This window comes from Gopherus flavomarginatus, chromosome 3, assembly GCF_025201925.1.
Source record: "Gopherus flavomarginatus isolate rGopFla2 chromosome 3, rGopFla2.mat.asm, whole genome shotgun sequence".
Lineage (NCBI taxonomy): Eukaryota > Metazoa > Chordata > Testudines > Testudinidae > Gopherus > Gopherus flavomarginatus.
Window position 1 is genome coordinate 93,437,634 of NC_066619.1, and position 23,696 is coordinate 93,461,329.

General features: G+C 42.8%; 1 long non-coding RNA gene across 1 annotated transcript; it reads left to right on the forward strand.

Moving 5' to 3' along the window:
* The first annotated feature begins 15,979 nt into the window (after positions 1–15,979).
* LOC127046798 (uncharacterized) lies at positions 15,980–18,356 on the forward strand. Its single transcript, XR_007773201.1, has 2 exons — positions 15,980–16,174; positions 17,657–18,356. It is a non-coding gene; the product is annotated as an uncharacterized LOC127046798 (long non-coding RNA).
* Positions 18,357–23,696: the final 5,340 nt, after the last annotated feature.

Consider the following 23,696-nt stretch of genomic DNA (forward strand, 5'->3'; position numbering starts at 1 on the left):
GTGCCCTTATTTGACTCCTTCCCCAAATCCCTGCCTCAGCCCCACTTCTTCCCCACCTCCTCCCCTGAGCGCGCCACGTTCCTGCTCTTCCCCTCTCCCTCACACAGCTTGTTATGCTGTGAATCAGCTGGTTCTCGGTGGCAAGTGCTGGGAGGAGAAGTGGGGATGGCGCACTCAGGGGAGGAGGCAGTGGCAGAGGTGAGCTGGGGCAGAGGTGAGCTGGGGTGGGGCAGGGAGCTGCTGGTGGGTGCAGAACACCCACCAATTTTTCCCCGTGGGTGCTCCAGCCCCGGAGCACCCACAGAGTTAGCACCTGTGGAGTAAGGGTTAGCAGGATCACACTCACAGTCATGCTTGTCCAATCCTCAGGAGTGCAATGGGAATAATAAAGTAGGAAAAAACAAAAAACTATTTTTAAAGCCTTTAAGATTCTCACTGGAGGCATTTTATAGACTGCTGAGGTAGAGGAGTGTTAAGGATCACGTCATTTGCAGACTTCAACATTCACTTTGTTTAGGCTATTCATCTGGTGTGTGGTATTCATCCAAACCGCGTGTTGCTGACTTCTCTTTGGTTTTGAAGGCTTTTTCTTTGCAATCCATGAAAAGCTTTTCAGAAATAGAATGGTCAATCATGAATTAATCAGGAGCTAATGAAAAGTCAGGGTAATGATCTCATATCTATAGAGATGAGCTCAGTCCCATGTCAGCTGCTGGTAATAACCAACACACAGCTGTTTCCTTACCAGCACTCCTTTATTTGAAATGTGGAAGTTTTGCAGTGAGATGCTAACTCTGGTACTGGCAGACGGAGGGACTAGAAGGTCTAATAAATCTTTTCCATCTATGACCCCTGCAGGTTTGACCCTACTCGACCAAGACTAGAATTGACGTCTGTCCTGCAGGCCCCATCATTCCAACCCTCATCATGCCTTGTCTCTCCCAAATAATGTCTCACTTAGCACCTGCATTCTCTAGTAAGAATTCTATTACACCCCCTCAGGACCAAGTCAGCAAAACCTGTTGTCTCTCTCTCAGCTACTGTAAGTGACATGAGGGACATCCGGCCCTAGGAACTGTGTAGTATTGATGGCCATGTCTAGTCCAGAAACCAAGGGCCAGGGAAACATAGGATCTGCACAAATGCAGACCCTGAGAAGGCCCCCTGCAGCAGAAAGTCAGCCTTGCGTGGGGTTGTGGAAAGCATGATTACTGTCTCCTCTCTGCTGAGGGTCACACAGCCAGACAGCTAAGTCCCCAGAGTGACTGATGCTGCTCAGGGAAAGAACGTGCCCAAATAAGTTTATGCAGCACATACCCCTGCAGTTTCTACCTGCAGGACTTGTATAATGTCTGGGTGGAGATTAAATCAGCCCTTCCCTGGAAGAACTCACTTCCGCTGAGTGACCTTCTCCAGGTTGAATCCCCACTCTGGATTCCCTTCACCAGCAGGAGTTAATTTAGCCTGAACCCAAGAGTCACAGAATCACAGCAAGCAAACCTGGAGAAAGACAGGTCATCCATTCCATCCTCCTGCCAGTGAAGGATTGCTCCTTCGGGGATGTTTTCTATATTTTGGGGTGCTAGTAGTACAGTCTTGTTTAAAATGGAATTTGTCTTACTTTCTTTAAGACTATTCCCCGTATGCCAGCCTTATACCATCCTCAGTCTAATGGGTTTTCCAACTTTGCTGATGTTCTGAATATTGTAAAAATAAGATTAACACAAGTACTGCAGCAGAAACCAAATGTTGGCTTTAGTTTTCCTTCATTTGGGGCCAGTTATTAGAAATGGCCTCTGGATTTGGGTGCTGATGTTTTTATGCACTTACTTTTTGCCTTTTAATTCTCAGGTGGGCAGAATTCCATTGTGGATTCACAAATGTATTCATACAAAGCGGGTAGATTGGTGAGTTAGGAGCTGGGTTCTGAGTCCTTTCAACTCCTTTTGAAGTGAATGGAAATGAAGGGTGCTCAGCACCTCGTAGGCCTCAACTTCTCACTCTGTGCATGCAAACACTTTGGGCACCCTTGTTCAAGTTTTGCACAATCTCAAAAGTAAGCACCAAAATAGAAGTGTGCAAATTTGAAGGAGGTTGAAACGCCTTCAAGTATTTTGTCCTTAACATGCAATTTTACTCTAAAAAAATTACTTCAAATTTGTTAGATCTACTGCTTGTGTACATTCATGATCATAGATGCTTACTTCAGTGGGAAAATATATATTTTTATTACTTTTCATTTTCTATGTACTGCAGAGCCATCACAACTATGAGTGAATGAACTGGATTAGTTTCTGTCTCTCACATAATCAACAGGTTTATTAATGATATTCTAGCTGCAGGGCCAAATTCTGCCTTCCCTTTTTCCTATGCAAACTCAGTGTCTTCAGTGTGGTTGTATGTGTGTTGGCACAATCTGTGTTACACTCGATAATGTACAAGCCCTCTCCACCCCCCAAGCAAACAAAAAAACACCTCTTCCCAATAACAACAAAAACCCACCCAGCTTGTCTCTCAGATTCCAGATGAAATCTTTTTGCCAGAAGCTGGGAATGAGCAACAGGGGATGGATCACTTGAAGTTTACCTGTTCTGTTCGTTCCCATTGGGGCACTTGGCACTGGCCACTGTTGGAAGACAGGATACTGGGCTAGATGGACCTTTGGTCTGATCCAGTAGGGCCATTCCTATGTTCTTATGTTCTTCTGGTAAACTGAATGAGTGATCTGCATATTTTAAAACAATAAAGATTAATGGTAAAAACAGCAGTGAGACTTTGCAGGTTTATTGTGTTTCAAAATGTACATCTTTAAGTCAGTAGTCAATTTAACTGCCAGGAAACAGTTTCCTGACTGTTTTAGAACCTAAAGAGCTCTAAAATTAGTCTCTAAGACCCTTCCTGGCTCTGAAGTCAGTTCACTTAAGATTCATAAACATATGTTTTACTTTTGTAAATGAAATATGACAGAATATTACAGCAAAATATTTTAAATCATAGTTTTATATTGTGATGGGCATCTGATTCTGCGGTGTTATTTCTTGTTCAGGTGTATTAATCTGGCAACAACTAATTTATTATTTGTTATGATAAAGTGTGCTTTGGGTTTTCTCTAGTAAAATATGTAAGGGATGCAATAAATGTGGAAAGATGGCATTCTGATTCTGAGGGTAAAGTTTCTCTTCGTGATATATCATAGCTTAGGCAGGAACTCAGGACACTGGGGACCAGTTTTGACATTGCTGCAAAACTCAAGAGCATGTACAAATCCCAGTAATCCATACTGATGTGTATCCTGAGTGGAGGGTAAGCCCTTAGAGGTTATTAGTGGAGGTAATGCAGATTGATCTTGCAGAGTTGAGGCAGCATGCCCGGCCAAACATTGTCATTAAAAAGAGATTGCTGCACCTCACTTGCACTGAGCACATGCTGGGTGTAGTTAAGTGAGGGAAGGCAAAGATGGCTTGTGCCTCCCCTGGTCCTGGAGCTGCTCTTATTGACATTGTAGAGCAGTTCCCAAGGGAGCACTCCTCCATTTGGGGGGAGGCTGAGAGCTTCACTCTGTGGCCTGGCTCCCTTCCACCTGCAGCCAGGCACAACACTCCCAGCACCTCTCCCCTCCACACCCTGTGTGGCAGTGGGCAATGTGTGTACCAACAGGGGCTGGTGTAAGAGCAACATAGCAAGCCTTCCTCCAGTCCCGGAGTCCCCGACACCAGGACAATCCTGGCTTTGCCTTACTGACTGCACAGAGATCTTGGCAGGGCAGAGTATCTGGCCCATAGAATGGACCTTAGTGGTGGCAGAAAGGATGGAAACAAGTCATGGTTGTGCTTTATAATAAAAAGAATTTTTTTTTCATTTAAATATTCACTGAATGAATTGAACCGCTATAGCAGTTCAGGAAAGAATTACCCCTTTACAACGCATCCTTGTTTTGATAAGAAACTCTATGCCTTGCATAGTTCTGGCCTGCAATTAATTTGTCCCGGTCTGCTTCGCCCGGAGGAAGGAGAATGGCTTTGAGCCTTGAACTTCATCCCTTCCATTACATTAGTTTTTTGTGTGTGTGTATGTTGGGCTTTGTGACACTATTGAAACAATATCCCAGTCTTCTCTGACCAGGTGGAAGTAAAGGGAAACCAAAACCATTCACCCATGAAATGACAAGTTGAAGGAAAAAAAAATAAAGAAACAAAAGCAGAGCTTTTGCAACTTCACATTCATCGCAATGGGACGCTGCACTACTACATTTCTGCCACCAGGTGGAGCTGTATGAGTTTATAAATCAGCGACACTGGGATGGGGTCCAATCACCTAATGCCAAAATGGCATCTCCCAGCAGTGAACAAGCACAGCTGGTCTTCTGGTGTGCTCCTGGATCCAGAGAAGAGCTAAAACAGTAGGAAAGAAGTTTCTTCAGGTAAGCAAGTGCCCAAGTCTCACTCTGTAATGTTGTGGGCAGGAGACTGGAAGACCCAGCTTTTCAGTGTGCTTCCTGTTTCCCTTATTGGGCTTCAGGGAAGAGATGTTACACCATTAGGATAATCTTTTGGGGTTACCCTTCAGTGAGTTCCCCCTCCCTGAGCTTTCTCTTCTTCACAGGTGATGGCTTTGTGACTGTGGCTGCCTTTGGCAGACCATTGGACCCTTAATATGAACATTGCTTGTGGCTCATTAACTAGGGTGTGACTGCTTTATATACCCAGTATTAGAATACACCACATATACTGAGACGTGCTACTGTAGATGTTGGCGATTTCATCTTAGCATATTTCAAGAGTGTTCTAAAATAGCTGATTCACAGTCTAGTAGTAAAGGCTTAGAGCATGTAAAACTGTGTAGATAAAACTGAGCTGTCAAGGTATGCTTCAGGCTAGTTTATAGCAGAGTGTAAATTTTGTGCAAATTACTTGGATTCTCTACTACTGTATGTTAAGAGGCCCCAGACCTGAGGCCACGTCCATACTAGGAATTAAAATCGATTTTAGATACGCAACTTCAGCTACGGGAATAACGTAGCTGAAGTCGAATTTCTAAAATCGAGGTACTCACCCGTCTGGACAGCGCGGCATCGATGTCCGCGGCTCTCCCTGTCGATTCCGGAACTCCGTTCGGGTTGATGGAGTTCCGGAATCGATGTAAGCGCGCTCGGGGATCGATACATCGCGTCCAGACTAGACGCGATATATCGATCCCCGAGCAATCGATTTTAACCCACCGATGCCGCGGGTTAGTCTGGACGAGGGCTAAGTCTAGCTATGCACAGAAGTATGTGATCCTTGTCTGTATAAATATGTGCTACAGTGATTGCTAGAGAAATCTGAATAATTATGTGAAATTATTGGAATAACTTGTTCAAATGTTATTTGCCAGCTCTAGTACTTATTATACAGCGATAAGGTATTTGCATGTTAGTTGTATTAGGACTATTAATTCTTTCTTCTAAATGAGGGTAGGTGCCATAGCAGTGTTTTATGTTCTACTGTAATTGAATATAGAGTAATCTGCAGGAACATGTGACTCTTGCTGTTATCACTATTTATTTAGAGTAATAACTAGGAGGCGGAGCTCCAATCAAGAATCAGGCTCCATTGTGATGGTGTGTGCGCCATAAGTATCAAGGAAGACATTCTGTGCCCCAGAAAGGTCCCAATATAAATACCAGACAGGACAAACTGGATAGGGATGGGCTAGGAGGACTAGGGAACAGAAAAACAAACCGTTCAGAAGAAAAAGAGAAGTCACAGTTTACCACTTGTCTGTGTGCACAGAATTGAGCCATAACTTTATTAAAAGACATTGTCAATCTGTTTCACTCCTTGTATTGACATTGCTTAAAACAAGGCAAATCCAAGCCAGTACCTTGTACATATTAAGGAATATGCATTAATAGTTTTCAGTTAATGCTTGGTTCCTTGGCATTGTTTGGCTTGAGTCGCTAAAGACTCAAAACAATTATTTTTTAAATGTTAGTTGGTCTGTGCTTTGATCTTACACTGGTATAACTCAGGAGTAATGGTGTCACACCTATGTAACAGCGATGGCGAGCATGTTTTCAGTATTTAAACAGCTACCTGAAATACTTCATGGGGTTACATTCCTTTAAAGATAGTCAATTGGTGGCCTAAAAAAAAAAGACTGAGATGCCATTTAATTACAAAGTAAAGTTCAGAATTATAGTACTGCAATGACATTGTAAAGAGAGGGGCCAATCATAATTTTGCGCTGCTTGAGAACCTGTAGTTTTTCATTCCCTAAAGTTTTTCGATATGTCAGTTCACATCTTCCCTGAAGTAATCCGCAGTCACTCATCACGCTTCGGAAAAACTGGTGTCAGCAAATGAAGACAATTAACTGAGTCTCCTGGACACTCACTTTTTCAGAGGGCTCTAGGCTCTTATTTCATCATTAACTCCCTTTGAGACAGGTGATATGCTGTTTCCATATTCCATGTGGAGTTGAACTCCTGAGATAAGTCTCCACCTAATGAGAAGCAAAAAAAAAAAAGCTTGGAATTTTGTCTCATCTCTTTTCTTAAAGCAGGTAAACTTCAAAGGCCATTCATTTCCATTTCATTGTTATCTGTCTCTCTGAGCCAGGAAAACTGTCTCCAAACTGTCATTTTCTGAGATTGTTTATCACAGATCAGATTTATGTATCTCTTTGCATTTCAAGATGGATTGTTCCCATTTTGGTGCAGAGATGACCCTCTTATTTGGGTTAAAACTAAAACACCCTCTAAAGAGGGATGTCAGTGATTTGCAGTGGTGACATTCATCACCAAGGAAGATTTCTTCTCCCTGCATTTCTCTTGCTCACAGAATGGGTCTCCTTATAGTCCAGAGGCTGGTTTTCAGAAATTGCAAGTTATGGGGGAGTGAGTAAGGAGATGGAGCAGAAGACAGGAATTTATAATAGCTAATACAGATCCCACAGGGAGGCTACTGACATGTTGCATGACAGGCATGTTGCACGTCAGTCAAATGTACTTAGGCACCAGAATTCACTGAAATTGTAGCACTCCCTTTATATCATCACTGACATCCATCTGCTGACAGTGTCTCCTCTCAGGAATGAGACCAAAGCTCTGCCCGAGTCGCTGTTCATGAAGTTTGTTATTTTGGGGCAACCTGCATTCTTTTCCTGCTCCCAAGAGCAGAGATCCTTTCATTCCCAGGGATGTGCAGACAGCAGGTGTAGCCCCCAAATTAACGTTGTTATAGTTGCATTGAAATGTGATACTGTACAAACAAAGAAAAACCAAAGAAGGGCATTGAAACCATCTCAGCTAGGCAAGGACATAAAAGCCAAAGATAATATGGTTCAGAAAACATATATTCTGTCAGCCTCATAGATTCACAGTATTTAAGTCCAGAAGGGACCATTATGATCATCTAATATAACCTCCTGCATAGCACAGGCCATAGGACTTCTCTGAATCTCTAGAGTGATGTGGTAAATCTATGACATGGGTATTTTTATGCCATATGTTACCTTGTCAACTCTGAAACCCATTGAGTTTGCTTGTAGCTTATGCAGTATTAATACTCTCTTGTTTATTCTCAGTTGTTGGATATCTAAATCAGTCAGTATGAGCAAGCATCTCTTTAGTCCCTATCGTATGGATCTCTAAAAGAGCGGGGATGAAGCATCAGCTTTCTCTCTCTCCTGTTAGTGCCTCTGCTTTCAGCCATAAGAGCGGCCATTACAAAATAATAGGGAAAACCTGTTATTATTTCCTAAATAAATCTTGCAGGCTCTAGCTAAGACTTGACTTCATTGGTGTCATAGGACTTCATTTGGGGAAGAGGAGGACGCTATCTTCAGTGGCAGAATCCGATTACCTTTGATTTTGGTTTTTGGTGCTTTTTGCAAAGATAAAATAAGATGACCTTGGAATATCCTAATGTTTTCTCTCAAAGGAATTAGAACTTTTACTTCATGTTTGATCAGTTGGAAGAAGATCAAAGTAATCTTCTTTAAAAATTGCTGCTTTAAATGTTTGTCCATGATCAGCACCTTGTGGAAGTGATTTATAGAAATGAAAAGCAATGGCAGAACTCTTTATTTCCACTTCGATACTCCACAGTGCGCAGCCACAGGGCTGTAGTTTTCAATTCATTTTGATCAATAGTGTCACTTAACCTTGGAAGGAGTAAAATCCTGCATAGCAGGAGAAGGACGCAGCTTCTTCTTTCCACTCCCATATTTCTTGAATAAGTCTACCACAGAGTTCCAAATATGTTTCTCCTGTCTGTCAATTAAGAATCTTTAACATGAAAATTCCATTTGGATGCAATATCTGGAAGAGGAAAGGGCTGGAACAGTTTATGGGGTGCAGTGATACAGATTAGAACTATTGTAAAGAATTCTCATCTCTGCAAAAAGGATGTAGAAACAGATGGTGATATGCAGTCTGAAATAACAGGAACTCTAAGGGTTAAAGACAATAACAGAAAAGGTGGAAATGGCAGAGGTGCTTAATTACTTCTTTGTTTCAGTTTTCATCAAGAAGGTTGGTGGCGATTGGATATCTAACATAGTGAATGCCGGTGAAAATGAGATAGGATCAGAGTCTGAAATAGGGAAAGAACAAGTCAAAAATTACTTAGACAAGTTAGATGTCTTCAAGTCATCAGGGCCTGATGAAATGCATCCTAGAATACTCAAGGTGATATCTGAGCCATTAACAATTATCTTTGAAAAGTCATGGAAGACGGGAGACATTCCAGAAGACTGGAAAAGGGTAAATATAGTGCCCATCTATAAAAAGGGAAATAAGGATGACCTGGGGAATTACAGACCTGTCAGCTTAACTTCTGTACCCAGAAAGATAAAGGAGCAAATAATTAAGAAATCAATTTGCAATCACCTAGAAGATAATGAGGTGATAAGTAACAGTCAGCATGGATTTGTCATGAACGGATCGTGTCAAATCAACCTGATAGCTTTCTTTGACAGGGTAACAAGCCTTATGGATGGGGGTGGAGGAAAGCCATAGATAGATGTGGTATATCTTGACTTTAGTAAGGCTTTTGATATTGCATGAGCTTCTCATAAACAAACTAGGGAAATACAATCTAGATGGAGCTACTATAAAGTGAGTGCATAGCTGGTTAGAAAATCATTCCCAGAGAATAGTTATCAGTGGTTCACAGTCATTCTGGATGGGCATAATGAGTGGGGTCCTGCATGGATTGGTTCTGGGTCCAGTTCTGTTCAATATCTTCTTCAGTGATTTAGATAATGGCACAGAGAGTACACTTATAAAGTTTGTGGACAATACCAAGATGGGAGGGGTTGCAAGTACTTTGGAGGATAGGAGTAAAATTCAAAATGATCTGAACAAACTGGAGAAATGGTCTGAAGTAAATAGGATGAAATTCAATAAGGACAAATGCAAAGTACTCCACTTAGGAAGGAACAATCAGTTGCACACATACAAAATGGGAAATGACTTCCTAGGAAGGAGTACTGAGGAAAGGGATCTGGGGGGCATAGTGAATCACAAGCTAAATGAGAGTCAACAGTGTAACACCTGCAAAAAAAGCAAACATTCTGGGATGTATTAGCAGGAGTATTGTAAGACACGAGAAGTAATTCTTCCTCTCTACTCCACGTTGATTAGGCTTCCACTGGAGTATTGTGTCCAGTTCTGGGTGCCACATTTGAGGAAAGATGTGGACGACAAATTGGAGAGAGTCCAGAGAAGAGCAACAAAAATGATTAAAGGTTTAGAAAACATGACCCAGGAGGGAAGATTGAAAAAATTGGGTTTGTTTAGCCTGGAGAAGAGAAAACTTGAGGGGGGTCATGATAACAGTTTTCAAGTTTTCAAGTACATAGAAGTTTATTACAAGGAGGAGGAAGAAAAATTTTCTTCTTAACCTCTGAGGATAGGACAAGAAACAATGAGGTTAAATTGTAACAAGGGCAGTTTAGGTTGGACGTTAGGAAACACTTCCTAACTGTCAGAGTGGTTAAGCACTGGAATAAATTGCCTAGGGAGGTTGTGGAATCTCCATCATTGGGGATTTTTAAGAGCAGGTTGGACAAACAGCTGTCGGGGATGGTCTAGATAATACTTAGTCCTGCCTTGAGTGCAGGGGACTGGACTAGGTGACCTCTCGAGAGCCCTTCCAGTTCTACAATTCTATGGCCCTTTGTTTGCCCCCTCCCCACTTTTTAAAAAGTAAACTATGACTAAGGCTCTAAGTAAATCTGTAGATTTATTTTATAATTAGTTCTCCAGGATGAATTAAAGCAGCAACACTGTTAAATTTGAAGAGCAAAGCTATTTCCTCCACCTGCTGCAAGAAAGATTAAATATTTCATTTATACAGAAAGTTCACTGTACCTGGTTCATGTTGTTTTATTGCTGCCTCATTTTTCCTTAAACATCATAACTAACAGTGCAAATGAACTCTTAGTTCCTTAGAAGTGGCACAAAATACTTTGTACAAAACTAGTACCTTCAAATCAAGAATGGAAACTAGTCATGTATGATAAAGTCAGATTTACAGTCTATTACGGTAAATGTTTACACGACATAATTTTTCCAGTAACTACTGTACAGTTTTCCACACTTCGTCATTCTCACACTCTAGCTAAACAAGTTTATAAATTTGTATTGAATTTCCTACCTCCACAAACACACAGTTTAAGAAGCAAGCAGGCCAATAGACATCACTGGTATTGTTGAACTACTCTAACTACATAATGTCATGTTACAGAACTCTTAGTCTGTAACTTCTTGTCATATCAAGCCTTACACTGTCTTATCTGACTCCAGTGCTAGTAGCCTAGATTCTTTTTTGTTGTTGAAGAAAGCAAGTGACATTTTCTGGTATCTTTTAAGGGCCAAATATTTGGCTGTGCCAATTTGCAGCAGCTAAGCCTCTGACCATATGTTTTCAAATGTTTTTTACTTATAATATAGGAGAGAGCTAGACTCTGCAGATCATCTTACATGAACTGCCAGATGTCATAGGGTGTAGTATGTTGTAAAGCTAGCCAAGAAGAGTGGGCATGGATTGAATTTCTGAGTCCTACAATTGGTTGGCAGTACTGATTGATTTAATCTTATTCTAAGGTCTTTACTCTCTCCTTCAAATCCCTCCTCAAGACCAACATCTACTGTGATGCCAGTAAGTTATTAGGCAACTAATAATGGCTAGGCTAGGGGGTAGTTGAAGACAGTTGATATCTAATTTTTAAAAATGTATTTTGTGTTTATCCCTCTCCCTCACCCATTGTCTGTTGCTTGTTGTCTTAAGATTGTGAACTGTTTGGGACAAGGACTGGATCTGTATGCTCCTAGCACAGAGTTGGTGCTCTGAGTGGGTGCTGTAGTAATCCTAATAACAGCAACAAACAGCACCGTCATCATTTATTTTGTAAAGAATGTAATCTTTGAAAGACGAGGGCCGTGCCTTTGCTCATGTTTCGAAAGTGCCTAGCCCATTGTGGATGGGCCTGGAACCAAAAAATAAAGAACATGCCTGGGCACAAAAGCTGATTTCCCCTCCCCCAGGTTTCCTTAACTTCACACAGATCTCTGTAGCACTTGAGCTCTGGTATATTTACAGCTCACTTGTGTTGACTGGATTTTGATAAAGAACTTTCATTGTAATCAATGGGCATTTTGTCTGAGTAACTGCAGGAGAGGACCTTTTCCTACGGGATTGTTGAACTTTTCTGCTATGCATGCAAGTCAATGTAGAGTGATGACCCTGTAGGTTAACTTTCACTACTATGGCCCTGATTCATCCAGGTACTTAACCATGTGCATGACTTTAACCATGTGACTTGTCTTGTGGAAGTCAGTGGGACTAACCAGGTGCTCAAAGTTAGGCAGGTGCTTAAATATGCTGCTGGCTCAGGCCTTTAACCATTCCTGTATGCTATGCCCATCAAGAGTGAAATAAACTCAGGAATTTACAGAATGCACAGTCCATACAAAGAAGTGTAAATAATCATCAGAAAATTGAAAAAAAAAAGTTTAGCTTAAAAGTTTTCAAACTATGGGTATCTAACTCTCCGCCAGCAAGGGACCATATACAGCACACAAGAGTAAATACTGTATTAGCAAATTTAAAAGATGAATATGTTGTTGCAACTCCTGCTTCAGATGAGCCACATGGATGGATATGTGAAATAATTACACCTCAGATGACAACATACAAATAACACTTCATCTTTATTTGATCTGATCCTGCTCTTATTGAAGTCAATGGGACTTGAAGTAATGGAAATCAGTGAGAACAGGACTGGACCTTAAATGGAGAAAAGTAGGGTTACTGCAGCTTGTGAGATCAAATGCACAAAATATCAGGAGATTCCGAAAGTTAATGGTGCTTTCACAATGCCAGCACAGTCACACTGCACACTCTGTATGTTATGTTTATGGTGAGTAGGTGTAAATTGTATGCTAATAGAGGCGGATATACACATCTCAAGATTCTGATGCCATCACAAATTGATTAAGCATCACCCTAGCTCCATAGTATAATGGGAGTCCCCTTGAATGAATACAGTCATATAGTACTACGTGGCTGTTGTATTAGCCATATTATCTTATAAAGGCATCATCTTTTAGGCTTAGTAAGTTTCCTCCTCCATTTACAATAATAGACTGTAGCTGCAAGGAAACCAAAGCTCTGCAGTTTTAAAATTTGTAAAAATTGCCATTAAAAATGCAGAAAGAGGGGCAACGCCATCTAATTTCTTATTTGAAAATAAATTGGCAAGATACAGCGTCCCTGGAGGATTGTTATATTGCTTTTAAAATTAATAGTTCCTACAATAGTAATTTGGAGTGAAAGTTGTTCTAATTTGAACTGGGTTACTCTCTACTCTCCCAGATTTGTCTTTGAGTATTGTGGTAGGTGACATTATGGTTTCATTATTGATCGCAAATCATAATGCCAAGAGATAAATAGAAAACATTTATCTTGTCTACTTTTTATTACTTGGAATACCTTGTAACAATGTTCCTGGGACTTTCTGTTATAGTTGAAAGCCTGTATATCCAAAAAGACACAGTCATTGCATTTAGGATAAAGGTTTTGCTTACATTTTTGGGGTAAATGAAGGTCCATGTCTGGTTTCCTTTGCTGTCCTGCTTCCCGTGTGCACTGCAGTATTTAACATAAGCTCACTGAGTGGAAAGTGCTATGTTTTGCCTAACACCCTTTTGTACTGGGACAGACAACACAAAATTTTGGCGACAAAGACAAAGAATTACCTTGGCAGGCCCATGACATTTTACTCTGATCATCAGGAAAGGAACATTGATCAAAAAAGAAAAAAAATTGGCTGTATATATGCACACCTGTTATTGAGAAGGCAATGAGGGAGGGGGAGATGGTCCGCCACAAAGATGTTAATACAGAAGAAAGTGTTTATTAATGGTACTTCTACTGGGTATGTGTGTTACAACTGCATTACTGTGCGCTGCTTTCCTAGCAGTAGGCCCAGAAGAAAACTCCCTAGGCCTGGTTCTGCTTATGCATGGCTTTATACTGGTATACCTCCACTGACGGCACAGGGGACACTCCTCATTCTCACTCTTGAGAGAAAAACTGGGGTCCTGTGTTTCCCAATGCAAGTCTATCCCCTCATTTGTTTTCTTAGCTCAAACATGAGCTGGGAAAGCACTGAACATTGAGCATGGACATTGAAATGTGCACCCAGGAATCCTGATTTGCTTAAATGTATTCAACATGCCCCAAACGGGCAGCTTTTGAACTGGAGCAGGCTCTGTATATTGGCCTGATACATTCCTCACCACACAATGTAGCATCCCTGTTTCCCTATGTTCCCATTCCTGCACTTGTCCATTCTTACTCTTTTTCTGTATTGTGCATAGGCCAGACAGCAACCCACACTGATCTCTGAAATGCCAACAGATAGTGCCTCAGAGATCTAGGTTCTACAGAGTTTTGCTGCTTGCCCCAAAAGCTAGATGGAAAACAAAACCCTGTTAATATACCTAAGAGATGTTGCTCTCCAGAAATGGAATCCATGGTAGCATATATGCCGTGAATAGAATATTTGTCTGCACCAATGCAGTCTCTGCTTGTTTGCCTTTACACCATCAAATTTTGTCCTGTCTGTAGCCCACACATTTTCCCCTTTATACTGTAGCTGACTTCATTCCAGCCTGACAGTACTGTGAACTGTATTCTTCTTGCTCGCGAGAAGAAGTCCTGAGCTATTTTAAGCACACAGAGCTCTCTCATGCTTCAGTTCTTTGTTTGCCTTTAATTCAGACCCAGGCACTTTTCACCTATCGCAGTAATTGTTTCTTCAGTTGAAATTCAGTCCTCCATGCAACCTGTCGGGGTTCTTTCTGAGACACACCATTATCTTTCTACCTTAGGGAACATTCCTTCTTTGCAGCCACTGATCTTTCCACATGTGCCACATTTCTATTTTTAGCTCAGCACAAAGGTCTCTCCCCCTGATCACAAACATCTTGGGTTGATTCTATTACACTGCTGTAAATCTGGTGTAACTTCGCTGGTGAGTAGGATTTACACCAATGTAACTGGTCTTGTGTAGGGATTGATCCTGGCTGGCAAACCACCAGATAGTTAATCCCTGCAACCCCCCGTTACCCCCCCTGATCATAAGACCAGGCAAGTACAGCACTACATGCCTGAGTAGAATGAAAAACATAGCACGTCACGCTTGCAAGCAGCGGGTGAGAAGCAGGGAGATAAGGAAGATCCTCCGCCAGTAAGAAACAAGTAAACAAGGCTGTGATTTATGCTGATTCATGCTGACAATGTAACCAGAAAGAATAAAAGGGCTGCCACGCCGGCTGACGGGGCGCCTTCCTGAGCAAACAAGCTGTCTGTGTCTGGTTCCTTCCCGCATCTGGTGACCCCGACGTGATACCAGCCCTCCGTACCCACCGGCTGGCCAAGCCGTGGTGCACCTCAGTGCGTAGTCGCGCACTCCCTCGTGAGTATGGGGGGGGGATTTGTCCGTGCAACAGAAGGCTCATACGACAGAGCTGGTTCAAGTACTCAAGGTAACCGGTCGCACAGCAGCATCGCAGCGACATGTGGAAAATTTACTCCATGTCATAGAGGTTAAATGCCCTTGGTACCCCGAGAGAGGGTCTCTCGAGGTTTCCGATTGGCAGACTGTGGGTGAGCGATTCCTAAAAGAACCGCGAGCACCCATCCAACACATTTTGCTGTGGCAACATTGTGCAGAGGCAATCGGGCGTTTGCGAAAGGAGGCGCCCCCGCTTGCCTCTCCCACCCCTACCGCACCTCCGTCCTATATCACGGAACCTAAAACCCCCTGTCCTGCCCCTCGGGCGCGGGCGATGGCCCCCAGTCCTACCCTCTCTGATTCGCCGTCGCCCTCCTCTCTTTCGCCCTCGCCGGCTCAGAGCGCGGTACAAGCCGCTCTTCAGCAGGCGATGGCGATAGACGCCTCCCCCTTATTGGAGGAATGGGAGGGAGACCTCCCGGCCCTTTACCCAGTTACTTATGCCTTGAACGACGCCAGAGAGACAGTTGCTACACATCACCCGTTACCGTTCAAGGTTATTAGCGAGCTAAATAACGGGATCCGCCAATCTGGCCTTCGCTCCACTTATGTGGAGGGTCTCATTGAGGGGCTGGGTACAGTCTATGTTATGTTGCCAACAGATTGGAAACACCTGTTCCGAATGATTTTATCTCCTGCCCAGTACTGTGTATGGGACAGTGAGTTCCGGGCTGCAGCATTGGCTTGCTCCTCTGCACTGAACACTCCTGAACAAATTTATGGGTCGGGGCAGTTTGCAGAGGTGGATGCGCAATTGGTGCTCCCGGCAGAGTCTTTCAAACGCACCGCACTCTCCGTCATGCGGGCGTTTCGTCGCGTTCCCATAACTGGCAAGCCCTTGTCGTCCTTCACTAGTATTAGACAGGGGTCCTCTGAGCCTTTTCACCAGTTTGTAGATAGATTAAAAGAAGCCACAGGCAGCCGACCTGGACTGGAATCTCTGAAAGAGACGCCGCAGGAGATTCCAGGGTGTAAAAGAACAGCCCTCCCAAGAGCAGAAGCATGTTGGAAATTCTGGACAAGCTGTATACAGGATAATCTCCCTTCCACCTCTCCCCCTCCTCTGAACATTATACACAGAAGTGGCCAGTCTGGACGTACCTGTGTAAGTATGAAAGGAGCTTCGGGCTTGGGGCATTAATATTTTCCTGAGTGATGTGGGAGCGTTCCCAACACTCTCCATTGTTGTTTTATTATTTTATTAATGAGGCTTTAAAATTCAGTCATATGGTGTGTTTTCTTTATCTTCCCCCAGCGATCCTGTAGTGTCAGCCTGATCACCTGACACGAGGGATAGATTGGTAACAGAAATTTGTCACAGTTTGGTGAGCGATTAAGAAAGGGGGAGCACTGCAGAATTTACACCATCTATTTGTTTTACCCTTGTTATTTTGTGTTTGCTTTGCTTGGTACTGTTGGTGCTATATGTTGAAAATTGCATGAGTAAAAGTATGCCTTAATAGGATAAGAAAATGCTATTTGGTTTTGGTTCTGTTCTGTTTAACCGGTTACTGTTGTTTTTCTGCTCTGTATACATTTGGGTGTTAGGAGTGTGGGCGGAACTGAACCTCTCGTTCGTAATTCCTTGGAGTGGAAGCCATGAGTGCGAGGAAGCTCTGAGGTTGAATTGAGATCCTTCTGTCCCGTCCCCTGTAGCGGTCAGTGTATAGAAGTGGGAAAGTCTGACTTAGACTGTAATTCCCTCTGCGCTCTGTGTAATTTCTTTTTTCTGTTTGAGTGTTAGCAGACAGATGCATGGGTCTCTGGTAAACCCTCTAAAGCGGTTTGGATTATATGTTAAGTAAATGGCCTTTACCTGGTGTTCAAAAAGGAATGTCAAGAGGAAATTAAATAGTTAAACGCCAATGGACTATGCGTTTTTGTCCAGGTGGCAAGCCTCATGAAGGAGGACTCGGGTAGTCTTGTGAGTAAGAAGGTTTAAGGGAAAAAACCAGGAGGGGTGGGGGCTAGTTAAGAAGCCCACCCTCCTAGCTAAACTGGTAGTGGAACAAGTTGGTGCCCATGGAAGGGACGGTTCAGCCAGAAAAGCAGGATCGGGCCCAGGCAGACAGGCAACAGAAAAAGAGATTGGAAAGCGGGTTGGAAAACTTTAAGGGTGTAGTGGAAGGAAGGAGTCAGTAAGTGTAAGCGTGGGGATTTCAAATACCCAGGACTTACTTGGCATGGTGATTTAAGTTGATAAAAGTGTCTGTTGGAAGACGAGCAAGTGATTTAAGGGAAAGTGAGAAGTTAACTCTGTAGTTGCTGGAGGAAACAGCAGTTGAACTTTGTAAAAATGCTAAAGAAAAAAGTTCTTGGTGTCTGCGAAATGTTTGTAAATAAATTTAGGCAAAGAAATTATTGGATTGCTATTATTTGGTTTGGCTATGAACAATTTAGTTAAATTAGCTGAAGAATGTATACAGTGTTATGTAATTGAAAACCTGGGCTGCTTATAAAACAAATGTAAGAAAATATGGGGTAATTCCTCTGTTTTTGCCTGAAGTCAACAAGGGTATTTGTATATTTCAAGCGATGATTGTCTGCCCAGAAGGGGTGGGTAGACCTCTGTTTTTTTGTCTTTCAGATAATCAGAAAAAACTGATGCCAGCTGAACAGCATTCAACGTATCGTGCATTTACTGGCACAACAGAAATTATGTTTTGTGTTCTATGTCCTGTCTTGTGGTGTTTGTCTCGTGGCCAAAATTGTTGTGTTTAATATTTTTATAGGATAGTCTAGTTAAAATTAAATAGAAGGGTTAAATGCAGATACTTGTTTTATTCAACTTTGGAATACAAGGTGTTTGGATAAATCAGGAGAATGTGATACACTAAAGTCTAATGCATTTGCTTAAGTAAGAAAAAGAAGCTTCATTGGCCAAATTGTTAATTAAAGAAATTGTTGTTATAATTTGCATGCCAACGGTCTTTGAAAGCAAAGACATGAAAAGTTAACCCACTCCCCATATTGTACATGGGATCTTTCTGGCTACCTCAAATTTCTAGCCAGAGGGCTGGGGATGGTGGAAGGCTATTGGACTAGAGGTTGAATTGAATGAACTCCTCAAAGTGGGTGTGCTTGTTTTAGCTCGTTGCTCCAAAGTTTTGTAATAAGGTTATTTTAGTAAAAGAGTATGTGTGGCATATATTAAATAATAAGACTAATGTACTGTATAATGGCAATGTTTACGTGTTCGTTGTTGGGCAAAGGTGTATGAGTGAAGAGTGAAAGTTTCCTTTGCAGGTTAAAAGAAGCCAAAAAGGGAGATGAAAAAAAGAACAGAATGAGTTAACAGAAAAGAAAAACGTAGCTAGGAGACTGTAGATAAGACACTGTCTCCATTCAAGGACACTGCTCACAGCTAAGACTTGGCTAATAACCAAGGAAAGGGGGGTGGGGCTTGAATGTGCCCATTATACCTCCCGTTTACAGAAACACTTTAGGTGCAAGGAAGAACTCCCCGCCCCTAAAGTAACGTATAGACAACTCCCTGGAACCACGTGGAGTGCCCCAGTCCCCTTGATTACCTGGGGGCGGGGGTACGCAGCCGTTAACATACCTAAGGGGCCTGTGTGGGTCCCAGCCCGTTACATCCGTCCGTGGAAAGAGGACCCCACAGGCGGCCCGCAGCATGGCGTGGCACCAGGGTCTTAACAATCCCATTCCTGATTTCAATCAGTTATTAACAACAACAGTTACGCTGTCTCAAGAACGGCGCCGCAGTACTCCCAATGCACCAGTGACGTGGGTACAAACAAAGTCCCTCCCACAGCAAGCTGAGCGTCTGCTGGAACAGCAAGAAAAGGAGAAAACCCCAGAGAATTTGTTAACTGCCTTTATTGCTTGCCTAAATGCTAATTCTTGTGTGATGTTATGTATAATGCCTTGGCCACCTCCTTGGTTGGCATACCTGGCTTAATAATTAGTAATAGTAAAAATCTTAATTGGTTAGCTTGCTCAGCGGTTAAAGCTCTTAATGCCACGTCTATTGCAGTGGCATTGCTTAATGAGGAGCAAACAGAGCTGCGTCATGGAATTTTGCAAAATAGAGCTGCCATTGATTATCTTCTTTTGCTACATCACTATGGTTGTGAAAAAATTAATGATATGTGTTGTTTTAATATTTCTGATCACTCCCATGCTATTAATAATCAAATAGCTTTAATTAAAAATCTTACTGCTCAAATTCAAATTCACAATGACCCATTCTCCTCCTGGTGGGACTGGCTATCTAGCTGGCTACCAGGATGGGGTTGGTTACATCAGGTAATAACCTATGGAGGACTTTGCCTTTTATTCCTCATACTCACCTGCTGTAGCGTTCAGTGTATTCCCTCCTTAATTTCATTGTGCACCCAAGGGTGCCCTTGGGCAAGAAAAAAACCTGCCCTTCCCTTCTAAAAAGTAAAGGGGGAGATGTAGGGATTGATCCTGGCTGGCAAACCACCAGATAGTTAATCCCTGCAACCCCCCGTTACCCCCCCTGATCATAAGACCAGGCAAGTACAGCACTACATGCCTGAGTAGAATGAAAAACATAGCACGTCACGCTTGCAAGCAGCGGGTGAGAAGCAGGGAGATAAGGAAGATCCTCCGCCAGTAAGAAACAAGTAAACAAGGCTGTGATTTATGCTGATTCATGCTGACAATGTAACTAGAAAGAATAAAAGGGCTGCCACGCCGGCTGACGGGGCGCCTTCCTGAGCAAACAAGCTGTCTGTGTCTGGTTCCTTCCCGCAGTCTTGTCTACACTGCCTTTTCCACCCTAATGTTTCCCCCAGTTGCTGTTATCTTTGCTGCTGCACTAATGAGAGCAGTGGTATATGCAGGGCACTGGCCTTCTCGACACTGTTGTGAGCAGAGTTAAGTGACACTGTAGTTAAAACGGCGGTGTATGGGCTACAAAGGGGCACAATTGCTACTTCTCATGAGGCTGTTGCAGTGGGGGAAATGGTAGAGATTTAGGAAAAATAGGCTAGCTTCAGTGCAGCTTTTGAAATCAGAATTTGGTCTCTTAATCTAAAATCTCATTACACAAGTTACGACATTTGATCAATTTTTGACTTACGTTGATCTGCAAAGTGCTGCCAGATGTGTCATGTCCGTTCCATGGATTTCAACAAAAAGCTAGGTGAGGTGATGCAGCAGCAGCAAAGGGGCTAGAATGACAGCACTCTGGTCGCGACAACACCTCCCTCTTTCAAACAGTGGTTCTTTTTCTGGGTTCCACAGAGGAAATCCATCCATTTTAGGATTTAAATATGGTGTTGGGCAAACTAAGAACAAGTGAAACTGGTCCCTGGTAACGGAATTATGAGTTTGGCTTGTAACAAACAAAAACATTTCCCATTTTACAGGTAAGGAGACTAAAGCACAGATATAGATGACTTGCAAAAGACCACAGTGGAAGTCAGTGCAATCTCTCCAGCGCATCTAGCTAGTCATCCTGGGATAAGTAATGGCACACTGAAGTTTCAGAAACACACAATACCATCATTTTTAAAAGTTATTAAAAAAAAAAACCCATTTCTGTCCTAGTGATTGTCAATGGCCCTTCATCCTTACAGGTAAAAGACCTGCATTTGGAATGCACCTTGAGTTGACACATTTGGCTTCTGACTAAGGGAGTGTCTGCTGCAACAGCTGGAACAGTTTTTTCCCTGGAGCAGAAATGACAATAATTTTGGAAGAAAGAGTCCATATAAGTGTTAGGATAGTGGCAAACAGCTGTGAGAAAAGTGGGGAATAACCAGTGCTCGGGGACCTGGGGCATCAACTCCAGAAAATGGAAATGATAGGGCCAGATTGTGACACCCATTTATACTGGCTGGTATCTTACTGCACAACTTTCCCAGATGATTTAAAAGGACTCCTGGTGACAGGTACTGTTCAGTGTAAGAGCTCATACAGAGAGGGGGATTAATTTAGGGTCAGATTGTGATATCTGTACTCACACTGAATAGAACCTCACTTCATGAGTAGTCCCATTGAAAGAGATGTACTAAGGAGCTATTATTAAACCTGAGGAAGAACTTTGTTTCCATTTTTGTAATTTTAATTTTATTATTTATTCTAAATAAATGTAAAGTAGATGAAAAGGAATTGAGTATGTGGAGGGAGGGGGTCTAAATTGCTCACCCCTTGGTCCAGCCTTTCTAATTTTCCATTTGTGGCATTGCTGTCTGTAGGAACTGGGTAGCAGAGCCCCAAGGAGCTCTTTTTAAAATAAAATCAGCAGAGAATTAATCCTTCTGACGCACTTGACATCACCTTTGCTGAAAACAAAAAACAGAACCCAACCCCCTGCACACTACCACCCTCGCTGACCAAATGAAACAGAGGGTGAAGTCCTGGCCCCACTGAAGCCAGTGGGAATTTTGCCATTGACTTCAGTGGAGCCAGGATTTCACCAAGAATGCTCAAGCCCTGTCTAGTACAAGGCCATTTTCCTACGCTTTGTTACAGCCACCCTGTTTCTTCTGCCAAGTAGTTTCTTTACAAAAAAATTAAATGGATGAAATGTTGGTGGAAAAGTCTAGCTGGCAGCCTTGGGTGACCGAGGTCCTCCATGCATCGAGATGACTGGTACAGGACAAGCGGTCAACTCTAGGCTGTTCTCAGCATCACTTTTTCTCTCAGACTGGAGTTGCCTTGATGAGAGAGCTTTTCTCAAATGGCCTTTTTGGTCAATTAATTCTACAGGAGTTCATGTGTCAGATTGGTACAAGTGCCTCCAAGCTGTCAGTGTTCCCTTTCCTTCAGCAGTCGTGACCCGACTACTGGAATACTTGGCAGAGGAAGGATCTACAGATTAAGTCCTGCTAGGGAACCCCCCCCCCCGACCCCACCTTACCCAAGGCCCCAGGCTTTTTTCTGAGAATAAAGTAAGAGTAGGCCCTTAGCTAGAAGCAAGAGTTTTAACTCCTGCTATACTTGTTTTTCTGTACAAAGGGCACGCTGAGGCAAAAAAATGTGGTCAGGGCCCCAAAAAGAGGAACTAGAATTAAATAAAGGGGAACCAAAAAAATCTATTAAGTTATAACAGCTTTTAGTTTATTATGGTTTATTAAGTTGCTTGTGTGGGCATAAAATATAACTCATGATCATTTGACCAAAGGTACACCAATAGGTATTTTTGGACCCAAGTTCCTCAAAATTTGCTTCAGAACACAGCTGCTGAAACCGCAAGTAGGTGGAAACCAGATGTCAAAGTCCTGACAATTACAAAAACCCGTAAAAAGGGGAAGTAACAAAGAGCAGGCTTGCAAATTAGCTCATAACCGGTATATTAATAGTAGTTGTTTTTTAACAGATGGTTAAAAGATGTCATTGTATTAACCAAATATGGTATCCTCGGATGTATAAGTTCATATGGTAATGTGCGGTTTTTGGCTTTATAAACCCAGGTATCACTGCTGTAGAGCAGAGCGGCTTACCTCTTGCTAGAGGACTAGTTGTCTCTCCATGCATATGCATGTATTCTCTGATTAATCAATAAAGGAGCCTCAGGCTGTCTGATCAACTCAACTCGTTGGTGGTCATTTCCACGACAGTCCTAAGTAACTGTCAAGCAGCAATAGCATAGGCTTGGTGCCAAGTAGAATCCTTTATAAGAATATGCCCTGCAAGCTCTTTGGAGAAGAGACTTACTACCTTCAAGTGCTGTGTAAAAAGTGGCTGTGTGTCAATGAAGAATTCAGCTGGCTTGTCTTTCTTAAGGAGGTACTGTTCCCCCCATTATGGATAATGTGTGGAGACTAGGGGCAGATCCTATGAACATTTATCCCAGCTGGGGATCTGCCCTAACTCTTTCTCACCCGCGTGGGTTGCTCAGAGTTTCATCTAATGAATACCAGCATTGCTTTCTAGCTCATTTGCTACTCACTGTATGAGCCATTTGGTGACAGCAGAAAACTAAAGCTGCAGTTGAAATGACTCCTCAACCACTGATCTCAACACTGATTTCAAGATTCTCATGTCTAGGTTCAGAACACTAGGAACTCTCTGAGCCCAATCTGCCATTTGCCCACTTCAGTTTTGTTTGGGCTGCACAAGAAATGCAGGATTGGGCCCTTGGGGGTTTGTCCTGTGCGGGTTGCTGTGGCCAATAGGATGGCTATTATTCCTGTTCTGTGTGAGCCATGCTGGTTGATGGTTTTTAATATGTGATGTGCCTAGTGTGACAAATGGCCGACGCTATTGTGGTGGGTCCAAAGCTTTTCCTTGGTGTGATGGGTCAGGGCGCCACCCCGAGCCCCTATTCTTGGGCATCGATGGCTCCACTAGTGCCCTGGTGAGTGGCAGGGGAAGGGGAGTGGGGAAAGGACCCAGGTCCACCCCGTACTCCAGGTCCCAGCCTCTTTTGGCTTCACAGGCTTCTTACCCTCTTTTCCCTTGGGTAGGGTTTCTCTTGGTCTTCTGTGCCTGGGGAAGTCCTTCTGCTTTGCTTGGGCAGGGTTTCCCTTCCCCTGGTACTCTGATCCTCTGGTCAATAACAGTACTCCACCAAACTACTGTCAGCTCTCTATCCCTTCTCCTGTCTGACTGAAGCAGGGTTTTTTTATTAGGTCTCTGACAGGGCCTTAATTGGCTCCAAGTGCTCAAATTAACCTGTAGTCTCCTCT